Below are 14764 nucleotides of genomic sequence, written 5' to 3'. Positions count from 1 at the left end.
CTCTTCAATCTTCCCTTTCCCAAATTCGGCAACCAAGAAGAAAGATGAGCATGTAAATTTTTTTCTTTTGTTATCTTTCTTCAACTCACGGCAATGGAGGGGGGGGCAACCACACACATTTTTTTTGTCATCATTTACCTTCCCATTATTATTTTATCCTTTCTCCCATAAACCATTAGCACAACATGTTTTATGACATGTTTTGCCCATCACCCTTTGTCATGGCTGGCCACTAGTAATTTAAATGGGGGAAATTGACATACAAGTCCACCCTTTTGATTACATGCACTAATAGATCCTTATGGATTAACCTATCACATTTCAAAAGTGTCACACATAAGTCCTATTACTAAATTCACATGCAATCGACTAAATCGAAGCTCAAAACTTTCACACATTCATATTCACATATTTTAGACAATAAATATCATATTCAAATAATTTGGTGACTCGGTTTAGCGGTCCCGAAACCGCTTTCCGACTAGGGTCATTTTAGGGCTGTCACAACTCTCCCCCACTTAAGAAATTTTCGTCCCCGAAAATTTCTACCGATGCATAGTTTAGGATAACGTCCTCTTATTGAATTATATCCACAAAGACATTAGCTCATCGATAGCAATTGTAATTCATTATTGATTTCGCATCGATCTATAAAATCATTTTCTTATCTTAAAACAAATACATAAACATTTCTACAAGTATGCGCATATATCTCATTTTCTTGATTTCATAAGCAATAATTGCTTAACTTAATTCCCAAATGCATTTCAAACACATATTAAGCACATATTAACATGTATAATTCACATCATCGACCCACATATTTGTAACCCACATTTTCATTCATGTATAAGCTGTAACCTAACCGAAAGTACACATATACTCAAACATCCCAATAAATATCCTTTATAACTTTATCACATCTCAATTTTCAACTTAACTCATTTCCAAAGGAAAAGTCAACTTCCACGTACCTGAACATTTAGTTCATTTAGCAAATTCAATCATAGTTAACGTTACCCGTATACAGTCGAATAGGCATAAAGCCTAATATAATACACTGGCATGAGATTTATTCTAGCGCATAACTCGTATATCCAAAATTATCAACATTCATCAAAAATTCTTTCAAACTTTCGAATGTCGAAACTTAATCAAAATAATTTCTTGAACAAGATTAACAAAATAGTGTACATTCAGCAATAGCACATATAACTTCATATACCGAGAATCTCATAGACTAAATCCATAACACATTTTCAACTAAGCACTTAAGTGCACATATAACATAAATCCATTCCTTAACAACATATCCACCATTTTTTTCATGTATCCACTTATAACAAAATTACAGCCGAAACAATAATCATCATCAATTTATATCTATTAATCCCCAATTCAAACTCAAATACCGAATATCATTATCTAATTAAAATTCAACATCTAACTTCAATTCTACTTCTTAAGATTTGTCGATTTAAAGAGCGTCGTACTTGTCTAAGTATGTCACTTACTTAAAGCCATAGTCCAACCATGGTCTTACATATTATCACATATCGAGTCGATGCCATGTCCTAGACATGGTCTTACACAACATCTCAAATCAATGCCTTCATCCCAGACGAGGTCTTACATGAATCTCATTTCACACACTTAGTGCCCACTGATCGATCTCGCACACATAGTGCTTGGTTGAAGAACTCGCACACACAGTGCCTCAATTACCGATTTCGCACACATAGTGCTTGGTTAAAAGAATTTGCACACACAGTGCCTCTAATCATTCGCACACATAATGCCCATATTCATTCGTTATTACACATTGAAATGACTTAACTAAGTCTATAAAACATCATATATGTACACTTTTAAACATATCATCTCATTTAAATTTGAATTCGTATAGTAATGAACACTTAAACTTTGCTCAAATTACCGGCACGAAGCCTACTAGGCACGAAGGTCCGAATACACGTCACCAGCATGATTGCTCTTCGGGACCTAGCCCGGATATAACACCAGCACGAATGCTCTTCGAGGTTTAGCACGGATATATTACTAGCACGAATGCTCTTCGGAACTTAGCCCAGATACATCACTAGCACGAATGCTCTTCGGGACTTAGTCTGGATACATCACTAGCACGAATGCTCTTCGGGACTTAGCCCGGGTACATCACTAGCATGAATGCTCTTCGGGACTTAGCCCGGGTACATCACTAGCACGAATGCTCTTCGGGACTTAGCCCGGATACATCACTAGCATGAATGCTCTTCGGGACTTAGCCCGGATCATCGTCGAGACCTTTAGCTCTGATGAAATCTCCACACAAGGCCAGCGAATTTTAATCCGGACATAATCTCTTCATATAGTCAGCGGGTCTTTAAACTCGGATTCACATCACTGAGTCTCATACATATTTATTCACATGTTATCATGTTTCACATGGCACAAATCACATTTATAATTTAATCAATTCATTCACATGTAAACATATAACATGATTCTTGACTTTAAGTCGTAATTATCATTCAAATCTAATACATGTATGCTTCTTTTACTAAACTTTCAGCTCAATAAGCAATCACACAAAAGCATATATCCCCAATCTCTTCCTTTGTTCATTTCTCTAACAACCTTATTATGATAAGGACAATGGGACATCATTCATCTATCATACATGTATATCATGGCATTTTAAGTTAAATACCAAATTCAATTACTCAAAACTTACTTATGTTATACCCTTCTCAATATTGACACATCATAAGCATGTCTTAGTCCTCTCAATACCATCTGCTACAGCTCGATCGGGATCGGAATTCATTACAATAAATAAACACATTTTCAATTGTCAGAAATCACCACACTATCAAATAATCACATAATGACATGTATAGCTAGACCCAAACGTATTACGGTAGTCCTAGAATCGACTAAACCGTACCTCTGATACCAATAAAATTGTAACACCCCTACCCGAGACCGTTGCCGGAGTCGGACACGAGGGGTTCACAGACTAAATTCGCTTACTATCGCAGTCCATTTTAAATTTTTCCAGACAGCTGACTAAACGTGTCGCTGTCACCTTAAAAATCATATCTTGAGTTTCACAACTCGAAAATCAGTTTGTGATTTTTCCCTGAAACTAGACTCCTATGTCCATCTACATATTTTTTTCTAGAATTTTTGGTCCGGCCAATTAGTACAGTTTATTAGTTAAAGTCTCCCCTGTTACAGGGTGCGACTACACTGACCTTCATGCATTAGAATTCAGGTATCTCCCTGTACAGGGCTTAAATACTGATGCCGTTTGTTTCTATAGAAACTAGACTCAGAGAGGAATCTATACATATATGGTATGACGCCTAATTATCTCTGGTTAATTTATAATGAATTTCCAAAGTCGGAACAGGGAATCCAGAAACCGTTCTGGCCCTGTCTCACGAAAACCTAATTATCTCTTAACATACCACTCATATGACCGTTTCGTTTCTTCCATATGAAAGTGGATTCATCAAGGTTCATTTAAATAATTTATTCACTATTTAATTCTATTCCTACTATTTTTAGTGATTTTCCAAATCTACATCACTGCTGCTGTCAGCATCTGCCTTTAAAGTAGACTTTACCTATTTCATAGTTTCCATGATTCAACTAGCCCTTTTAGCATAAATAGCACAAATTATGATAGTGATTAACCATTCCCATGGCCAATCCTTGTTAAGCATATCCACACCTCTCAATAACCATATCCATACCAAATGATTATAACATTATGCTCAAACATATATAAGCCATTTTCGCATGGCTATCCAAAATTATACAAATCCAAAGGGTCCATGACCCACTACAAAAAGGGTAGTCCTATACATGCCATTTTCAGAGTTCAACCAAAAGTGTACCAAAAGGGCTTTGATAGTGTGGGCGACTTCGACTTCAATAATCCCGAGTCCGATAGCTGACGAACCAAAATCTATAAAACAGAGATTCAAAGATCGGAGTAAGCATTTAATGCTTAGTAAGTTTTAAGCAAGACAAAGTGTTCTCAATCACTATTATTGGTCATTCATTTCAACTGTTCGATGAAGTTAATCTAGAGCTTCATCTCGATCTATAATATCATTAAACGCAACACTTGGCTGCCACATATATACTTTCGAATAATAATGACCTAGATGGTCAAATATTTCCAAGCACATTCTCACATTTGGAGTTATAATATTAATCACATTTACCTACCTCTTTGATACTGATAATTCACCTCGAAATCACTCCACCGATGAGTAAGTAATACGTACCTGAACATCTTGAATACATAATACTTATTTGATGGTAACTTAATGCAGATACTCAATATCAAAGTCTTACTTGAATCCTAGCATTTAGCCGTCGGGTCTTTAAAGCTCGGATATAGTACGAGCACGAAGCCTACGGACATTAATCAGGATAATACTCTCGCATAAAGCCTGCGGGGTTTTAACCCGGATATAGTACTGACACAATTGCCCTTCGGGACTTATCACATTTATACACTTTCACATCCATCACATTGGCCACTCGGCCCTGTCACATATATACACTTTCACATTCATCACATCGGCCATTAGGCCTCATCACATATATACACTTTCACATTCATCACATCGGCTATTAGGCCTTATCACATATATACACTTTCACATCCATCACGTCGGCCACTCGGCCCTGTCACATATATACACTTTCACATTCATCACATCGGCCATTAGGCCTCATCACATATATACACTTTCACATTCATCACATCGGCTATTAGGCCTTATCACATATATACACTTTCACATTCATCACATCGGCCATTAGGCCTTATCACATATATATACACTTTCACATTCATCACATTGGCCATTCGGCCTTATCACATATATGCACTTTCACATTCATCACATCGGCCATTAGGCCTTATCACATATATATACACTTTCACATGCATCACATCGGCCATTAGGCCTTATCACATATATATATACACTTTCACATTCATCACATCGGCCATTAGGCCTTATCACATATATATACACTTTCACATTCATCACATTGGCCATTCAGCCTTATCACATATATATACACTTTCACATTCATCACATTGGCCATTCGGCCTTATCACATATATACACTTTCACATTCATCACATCGGCCATTAGGCCTTATCACATATATATACACTCACATCACAATTATCCAAATATACTTCACATATCACATATACTATCATGTAGACACTTTGTCTTGGCCGAATCTACATTAATCATTTCCCAATGAATAATTCAATTTCACGCCATACTATCATTTCATATTCGAATACTCATAAACTTACAATTTCACAAATTTTAATATCAAAGATCCATCTAACACTCATGTATCGTTTTACAATATCACGATTTAGAATTCATGTATGGGTTTAATCAATAGCTTATGAGTAACTAAAACAAGTTTTATCCATGTTTACAACAAAATCACATATTCACTACGAGCTATTTTCCTGAGCAGTAGTCACTAAATTATTTATAACTGGAGCTACAAAACTCCAAATCACTTTCCGTTAATTTTCCCTGAATATAGACTCGTATATATTCCATCCATAAAATTTTCAGAATTTTAGGTTTGGCCAATCAATACCAGATTTTTCTTAAAGTTTCCCCTGTTTCACTGTTTGACTAATCTGACCACTCTTCACTACGAATCAAATTTCTCATTTTACAGAATTCAAAATGTGTTGTATTTGATTTCATTTGAAACTAGACTAATTAAGGAGTCTAAGCATATAAATTTTATCTTATAACCATTTTTGTACAATTTATAATGATTTTCTAAAAACAGAACAGGGGATTTCGGAGTCATTCTGACACCGTCTCACACAACTTTAAATATCTCTTTATAGGAAATTTGTTTGCTCACAAGGTCTCTTTTATAAGAAACTAGACTAATTAAGCCTTGATTACATATTTTATTCGGCCTATAATTCCACACCCACAATTTATAGTGATTTTCTGAAATCACGTTACTGCTGCTGTCCAAAGCAAATTATTACAATTTGCTCTTAACTTTCCAAGTCCAAACACATATGAACTTACCATTTGAGTTTAAGACATATCATGGCCACATCATATCTTATTAAATCAACTCATTATGTCCTATTATGATTGAATTTACTCAACGTTTAATCACTTAAAACTTACCTCGGAAGCGGTTGACGACTAGATATCCACGGCTATTCGTCTACTTTCTCTTTTCCCCTATCCGACTTTGATCCTCTTTGCTCTTGGGCTAAATTTAAACGAATGAATTTGTTTAATCATTTCGAACATTAAAAGCTCTTTTAAAGCACTTAACCCTTATACTCAATAATGAACCAAACCATATAGCTAATTATTTTATCACATCACCTCAAGCACATATATTAACTATCATACACCCAATTCACATGCCAAGTTGCAAATAAAAAAAATGCATACACACCAATAATTTAATTACTCATTTCAACCTTATCTTAACCGAATGTACATATATATATATACTCAAAATATCATTCGATTTCAAAGGCATATTAACACCATATAACCGAATGTTCATAGACTAATATACATATACTCATAAATCCAACTTTAAAAACTCATACTTATACATAGCATATAACCGAAAATACTTCATGAATCCACCTACATTTACATTATTATCATATATAGAATTTGCATTTACTATCAAATAACAACTTAACTTACTTTCAATTAGGTAATCAAATACCTCATACCCAATCATTTAACAACTAAAATAATAAACCACAACATTTAAATTCATCTTATTCTTCTCCCATTTGACCGAATGAACATTTGTCTATTGATGCATGAAATTAAACCATGGGTTAAATAAGCTATGCACTTATCAATCTAATCTCATAGTCAATTAAAAAGAAAATCACAATGCATACCTTAAACTAGGATAGCCATGGCCGAATACCTTGGTTTTTCCTCTTCAATCTTCCCTTTCCCAAATTCGGCAACCAAGAAGAAAGATGAGCATGTAAATTTTTTTCTTTTGTTATCTTTCTTCAACTCACGGCAATGGAGGGGGGGGCAACCACACACATTTTTTTTTGTCATCATTTACCTTCCCATTATTATTTTATCCTTTCTCCCATAAACCATTAGCACAACATGTTTTATGACATGTTTTGCCCATCACCCTTTGTCATGGCTGGCCACTAGTAATTTAAATGGGGGAAATTGACATGCAAGTCCACCCTTTTGATTACATGCACTAATAGATCCTTATGGATTAACCTATCACATTTCAAAAGTGTCACACATAAGTCCTATTACTAAATTCACATGCAATCGACTAAATCGAAGCTCAAAACTTTCACACATTCATATTCACATATTTTAGAAAATATATATCATATTCAAATAATTTGGTGACTCGGTTTAGCGGTCCCGAAACCGCTTTCTGACTAGGGTCATTTTAGGGCTGTCACAATGCTAAATTCAGCAAAAGTGAGTTTTGGCTTCGTGAGGTCGAATTCTTGGGACATATATTTTCAAGTGAAGGTATTCAGGTTGATCCAAGTAAAATTTCAGCAATTGTTAATTGGGAGCCACCAAAGAATGTGATTGAGGTTAGAAGCTTTCTGGGCTTAACCGTGTATTACAGATGGTTTGTCAAGGGATTCTCGATGATTGCCTCTCCTATGACTAAGTTACTGAAGAAGAATGTCAAGTTTGAATGGACCGATAAATGTCAACAAAGTTTTGAGAAATTGAAGGCATTGTTGACTGAGGCGCCAGTATTGGTGCAACCTGAGTCAGGGAAGGAGTTTGCAATTTACAGTGATGCATCGTTGAATGGTCTTGGGTTTGTGTTAATGCAAGAGGGCAAAGTAATAGCTTATGCTTCGAGACAGTTGAAACCGCACGAGTAGAATTATCCGACGCATGATTTAAAATTGGCTGCCATTGTTTTTACTTTAAAATTTTGGCGTCATTATCTGTATGGTGAGAAATGCCGAATCTTCACTGATCATAAGAGTTTGAAGTATTTAATGAATCAAAAAGACTTGAATTTGCGACAACGAAGATGGCTCGAGCTAATAAAAGATTATAAGCTAGTGATTGATTATCATCCTGGAAAAGCTAATGTTGTTGATGATGCCTTGAGCAGAAAATCTTTATTTGCTTTGAGAGCTATGAGTACGAGATTAATTTTATCTAATGATGGTTCAATTTTGGCTAAATTGAGGGCTAGACTGTTATTCCTTCAGCAAATTCTGGAAGCACAAAAGAATGACAGTAAATTGCAAGCCAGGAGAGCTCAGTGTGAAGCAGGTGTTGACTCAGATTTTCAAATTGGTTCAGATGATTGCCTGATGTTCTGGGATAGAGTATGTGTACCGAGAAACAATGAGTTAATTCAGACCATTTTATGTGAGGCACATAGTGGTGATTTGTTAGTCCACCCAGGTAGTGTGAAAATGTATAATGATTTGAAGAAATTATATTAGTGGCCGGGTATGAAAAAAGATATCTCAGAATTTGTATCAAAGTGTTTAATTTTTCAACAAGTGAAAGCTGAGCATCAAGTACCATCGGGTTTACTTCAGCCGGTAATGATTCCAAAGTGAAAGTGGGACAGTATGACGATGGATTTTGTGACAGGATTGCCTTTAACTCCAAAGAAGAAGGATGCTGTTTGGGTAATTGTTGATAGACTGACAAAGTTAGCCCATTTCATTCAGGTACACATTGATTACTCACTTGACAGGTTGGCGGAGTTATATGTTGCTGAAATAGTGAGATTACATGGGGTGCCTAAGTCTATTATATCGGATAGAGATCCGAGGTTTACATCGAGATTTTGGATAAAGTTGCAGGAAGCTTTGGGTACAAAATTGAACTTTGGTACAGCGTTCCATCCGCAAACTGACGGGCAATCAGAAAGAGTGATTCAAGTTCTTGAAGACATGCTCCGGTGTTGTATTTTAGAATTTGAAGGCAGTTAGGAGCAATATCTACCAGTGGTTGAATTTGCTTACAACAATAGCTATCAGTCAAGTATACGAATGGCACCGTATGAAGCATTATATGGGCGTAAGTGTAGAACTCCTTTATATTGGACTGAACTAGGTGAAAATCAGATTCATGGAGTTGACTTGGTGAAAGAAACTGAAGAAAAAGTGAAAATAATCCGTGACTATTTAAAAGCAGCTTCAGATCGGAAAAAGTCATATGCGGATTTAAAGAGGAAAGAAATTGAGTTTCAAGTGGGAGATAACCTGTTCTTGATAGTATCTCCATGGAAGAAGATTCTGAGAATTTGGTCGTAAAGGCAAATTGAGTCCACGTTTTTTTGGACCGTATGAAGTTATTGAAAGAATTGGACCTGTAGCTTATCGGTTAGCTTTACCGGCAGGGTTGGAAAGGATACATAATGTATTTCATGTATAGATGTTGCGACGCTATAGTTCGGATCCTTCACATATAGTTTCTCCTACAGAGATTGAAGTTCGACCGGATATGACTTATGAGGAGGAACCGATAAAGACTCTGGCTCGAGAGGTCAAATAGTTAAGGAATAAAAGTGTAGCCTTAGTGAAAGTGTTGTGGCAAAAACATGGAATGGAAGAGGCCACGTGAGAATCGGAGGAAGTTATGAGGAAACAGTACCCAAACCTCTTTTTCGGTAAGATTTTTGGGACGAAAATCCTTAAAGGGGGAGAATTGTAATAGCTCGATTCTGGGCCTAGTCGGAACAGTGGTTTCGGGACCACAAATCCGACGAGAGAAAATATGATTATCATTATATTTTTATGGTCTACAATTTCACGAAAAAATTCATAAAAATTTCGTCCGAAAATTTTGACGTTTGGGCACTCAATTTAGTCAAAAGGACTAAATTGTAAAAAGTGAAAAGTTGAGTTCTACATGTTAGAAGTGTCTAATTGTTATGAAATTATAAATTGGGAGTCCTTATATGGTAATTAGACCATTAGTTAATTGATAGAAAAAAATAGACATAAGAAATGGGTGAAATAGATTTTTTTAATGGGGGCATTTTAGTCATTTAGTAATAAAAAAAATTAAAAAGGGAAAAAGATGGCAAAATGTGCTCATCTTCTTCATGGTGAACGAAATCAGTAAGGGGGAAGCCATAGTTAGGGTTTTTAAGCTTCCAAGCTCAATAGTAAGTGATTCGAAGCCCCGTTTTTAATGTTCTTTACGTTTTTGAAGTCCCGGCAACTTAATTTAGCTTATTCTAGCAATAATTTAACCTAGGGTTTATATTTGGAAAAATGCCCATAGGTGAAAAGTGTTTATTTTGCTGTTTTATGGTGAAATATGAAGCTAGAAATTATGTTAAACAACTTTTGCGAAGCGATTTTAAACGAAAACGGGTAAATTGACATAATCGGTAAAAATACCTAATGTTCAAAAGTGTGTGTTAGAGAGAGAATTTGATGTTGTCATACAAGGGAAAAATGTTCAACATGTCATAAAACATCATAATAAAAGAAGAATTTTAATTTTCAAGCTTAGGGACAAAAGTGTAAATATGTAAAAGTTTGGGGGCAAAATTGTAATTTTTCAAAAATTTGGGTGGAGGAATATTTTATTAAATGTGAACATTAAATGAGTTAAATTTGCTATTATAGATCAAGAAAGATGAGAAGACTACCTCAAACGGGGAAAAGAGAAGATAGTGGAGTAAATTGCAAAATTACGATATTTTGCACCGAGGTAAGTAAACATGTGATTTAATGCATTATTTTGATATTATTCAATATATGTTGGGATTTAATAGAACATAGAATAAATATTCGGCAAGATCCTCAAAATGTGGTTAAGTTGGGAAAGGTGGTAAAATGTTGAAAATATGGGTTCCTGTTGAACACTCGGAATAAGCCGGAGTACATCAAATATAAAAGGGGTTGCTAAGTGCTGATTCCCCCAAGGGGTTGCTAAGTGTTGATTCCCTGACTCATTGGTGTTTACTAAGTGCTGATTCCACCGTATCTTTGATTATAAAGGGGGATGCTAAGTGTTGATTCCCCCAAGGGTTTGCTAAGTGCTGATTCCCCGATTCATTGTTGGTTGCTAAGTGCTGATCCCACTGTATTTTAAATGTGAAGGGGGTTGCTAAGTGCTGATTCCCCCAAGGGGCTGCTAAGTGCTGATTCCCCGAATCATTGGTGGTTGCTAAGTGCTGATTCCACCATATATTTGAATGTGAAAGGGGTTGCTAAGTGCTGATTCCCCGAATCACTGGTGGTTGCTAAGTGTTGAATCCACCGATAACAGTTAACATTCCGAGTGTTCAATGAGTAAACTGGGAAGGTGAATATTTATATGTGGTGGACAAGTTTATGGGAGGAATATTGGGTTTGATACTTAATCGACCCATGTATAAGATGGGAGGAAATATCAAAAATACAAAAGAAACAATTTAAATACAAAACTGTTTTGAGCAACAGCAGTTGGGCAACTTTGAAAAATCACCATAAATGAAGGAAAATGAATTAGAGGTTGAATGATATATGAAATTGAAGCTTAATGAGTCTATTTTCATATGAAAGAAACATATCAAGCAAAAGAGTTGTATATTTGGGGATATTTGAATTTATTTAAGACAGGGTCGGATTGATTTCGAAATCCCCTATTCCAAATTTGGAAAATCACCAAAAATTGTAAAAAAATAATTATGGCCTGAAATTTATATTCCAGATTTCTTAATGAGTCTATTTTTGAGATAAACAAATGATAATATTTTTCGAATTTTTTACAGGGAGTTAATTAAATTTTAGTAAAGGGAGGTCAGAATCGTCGGGCAGTGAAACAGAGGAATCTTTAAAGAATAAACTGTACTAATTGGCTAAATAAAAATTCTGAAAATTTTATGGTGGAATGATATATGAGTCTAGTTTTGGGGAAATATGGAACTTAATTTGGAGTCTTGTAGCTCTAGAAAAAAATAAATTAGCGTCTACGATGCAGAAAGACAGTTTGTTGGAAATTAAACGAACCTTGAAATCTATGTATGATTAAAATTATGTTACTATGTAATCATGTGAGGAATTTATTTATTTGTCATATGTTTACTTACTAAGCTATATGCTTACTCTTTTTTAGTTTCCCTTGATTATAGTGACATCAGCTAGCTCGAAATTTGGACGAAGTCATGAAATCATCCACACTATCATCAACTTTTTGGGTATTTTGTAATTAATATTTTTGAAATATGGCATGTATAGATGACATTATGTGATGTGGTATAAATATATATAGTATTGTTCGGTTTAATATGTTGGTGATTATTAATGGAAAAATTATGTCTGAACATATATCTGTAATTGGTTGGAAATATTGAAGTTGTTTGAAATTGTTTTTGGAAAGTTGCAGGGGTTTTTTTGTAAAAATAAACAGAAATGCTACCAAATTTGTTATTAAAAAATAAGTCATAAGTGTTTGAGTTCTAGTAATACCTCATACTCTGTTTCGGTAAGGAACACGGGTAAGGGGTGTTACATATGTAAACCTTGACAAAATGATGATTTTCAAAGAACAATTTTATTTGACCATTTCAATGGTCCATGTAGTCAATGTAACCTTCAAGAGCCGGTCATAATGTCTAGTCCAGGTTTTGGGGTATTGACGCCTCCGGATGTACTAACATCCTGTAACAACCCGTTTTTTAGTGGTGACAGAACAGTGGTTTTGGGGCCATAAATTTTCGTCGTGTCGACTCTTAAATATTATTTATATAACATTTATAGAGTCATTAGAGTTGTATTAAAATTTGGTTAGGATATTTTATCGTTTAGGTAGTTAAATAGCTTAATTATTAAATAAGGAATGACTTAAGTAGCAATTAGGCCCTAATTGATATGGTGGGACGACAATTTGATTGAAAATGATAAAATAATATATTTCTAATGGCAATTTTGTAAATTAATGAAAATTAAAACAAAATTAAAGAAAGAATAAAACATTTCATCTTCATTTTCTTCTTCAATTTCTCGAAAACCATAGCTAAGGAGGTGAAGCTTCGGTTTTGGTTGTGTCCATTGCATGTAAGTGAAATTGATACCTATTTCTTGTAATTTTTATGTTTTTGAGATTATTGCAATTAGGTCCAACTAGCCTATACCTTCGTTTTTGAATCTGTTAAAAATTTTGGAAGTTACTGTTGATGAATATTGGTTGTTTGTGATGTTAGTTATATGTTTTAAGCTTTGATTATGATTTTTGGTTGTTTTGTAAAGTGATTTTAATTAGTTTTTGATTAAAGGATTAAATTGTTAAAATGTCAAAATTTCAAGGATTAATGGTGAATATAAAGTGTTTTGTGGACTATTTAGAAGTCCTGAATACTCAGCTGTAATGTTGACTTTAGAAAAATGGTTAATATGATGATTTTTAGGTTAAGGGAAAAAATTGCAGAAGTTGTAAAAGTTAGGGGTAATTGTGTAATTCTAAAAAATAAAAAGGTATAAAATGTAAAGTAAATTAGAATATGAAATGTAAGCTAATAAATGGGAATTTTACATTTTAGGTCAAGACCCTGTTGATTTACGTGGAAAAGGGAAAATTATGAAATAGTCCCTAAACTTCTGCAACATTACAACTTAGTCCAAGAAGTTCGTACGGTTTATAATTTAATATCTATATGAAATGTTTGATGATATAATTTGATATAATAGATATAATAGTTTTATTATTGATGCAAAGTTATTTGAGAAATATTATTAAATTTCAATACTTAGATCGAATGAACGCAAGATAGAGTACTATTGAAAGATGGCGTGTTATGTGGGGATTGGAGTGGAGATTGATGTGGTGTGATATATAAATTTTTCTTGAGTAGGCCGAGGTTCAACATTTGTTGCGAAATCTCGTGTTATACCCCCTGTTTTGGACTGTTTTTGGTTAGACTAGCTTTACGGAGCAATTAGCATGTTATTGGGTGGATTAGCTCTAATGAGCATTTGACATGTTTTCGGTTGGATTAGCTCTTCAAAGCAATTGGCGTGTTATCGGGTCGATGAGCTCTTATGATCATTTGGCCTGTTTTCAGATAAATTATTGTTCTCGTATCTGTAAGTCATTCATCAGATCGTAAATTATTGTATTATTCTTATATAATGACTTTGAATGACATGACATGTAATGATATCTATTATTGAGTCTATTGTGGACATATACATATTATCGGAGACTATTATTTGAATCTTGATTTGATTTGTAAAATTCATCAATTAACATTATGGATGATAAGAAACACTTGTAGTTGAGTTATTATTGAATGATTTGTTGTATTTACTTCGGTAATGTAGCGACCAAAAAATTTAGGCACGGGCGCTAGTCGAGGTGATTATTGAAAATTTTAAAACAGTCTCAATTTTATTTTTTCATTTTTTTTTAAAAAAGGAGTCGCCACCGATCTTTTCTTTCCAGGTGTGATCGGACACCTAATAAATTCTCTTTTAAAAAGAAAACTTATAAAAATTTTCTTTAAAAATATTTGATTTTAATTCTGCGTCGAAATCCAGAGAAAAATAAGGTTCGGGAGTCAATTATGCACGAGAAAGGTATTAGCACCCTCGTGATGCCCAAAATTGGTATCTCATTAAGCGCATGTTGTCTTAATTTTCAAAAATACGAGTTCAATTTAATATTTAATCGTGGTCTAATTGAAGCACAAGAATTTTGACAAATTACATATTATTATATAT

Source organism: Gossypium hirsutum, chromosome D11, assembly GCF_007990345.1.
Source record: "Gossypium hirsutum isolate 1008001.06 chromosome D11, Gossypium_hirsutum_v2.1, whole genome shotgun sequence".
Lineage (NCBI taxonomy): Eukaryota > Viridiplantae > Streptophyta > Magnoliopsida > Malvales > Malvaceae > Gossypium > Gossypium hirsutum.
Note: the sequence above shows the minus strand (reverse complement) of the source record.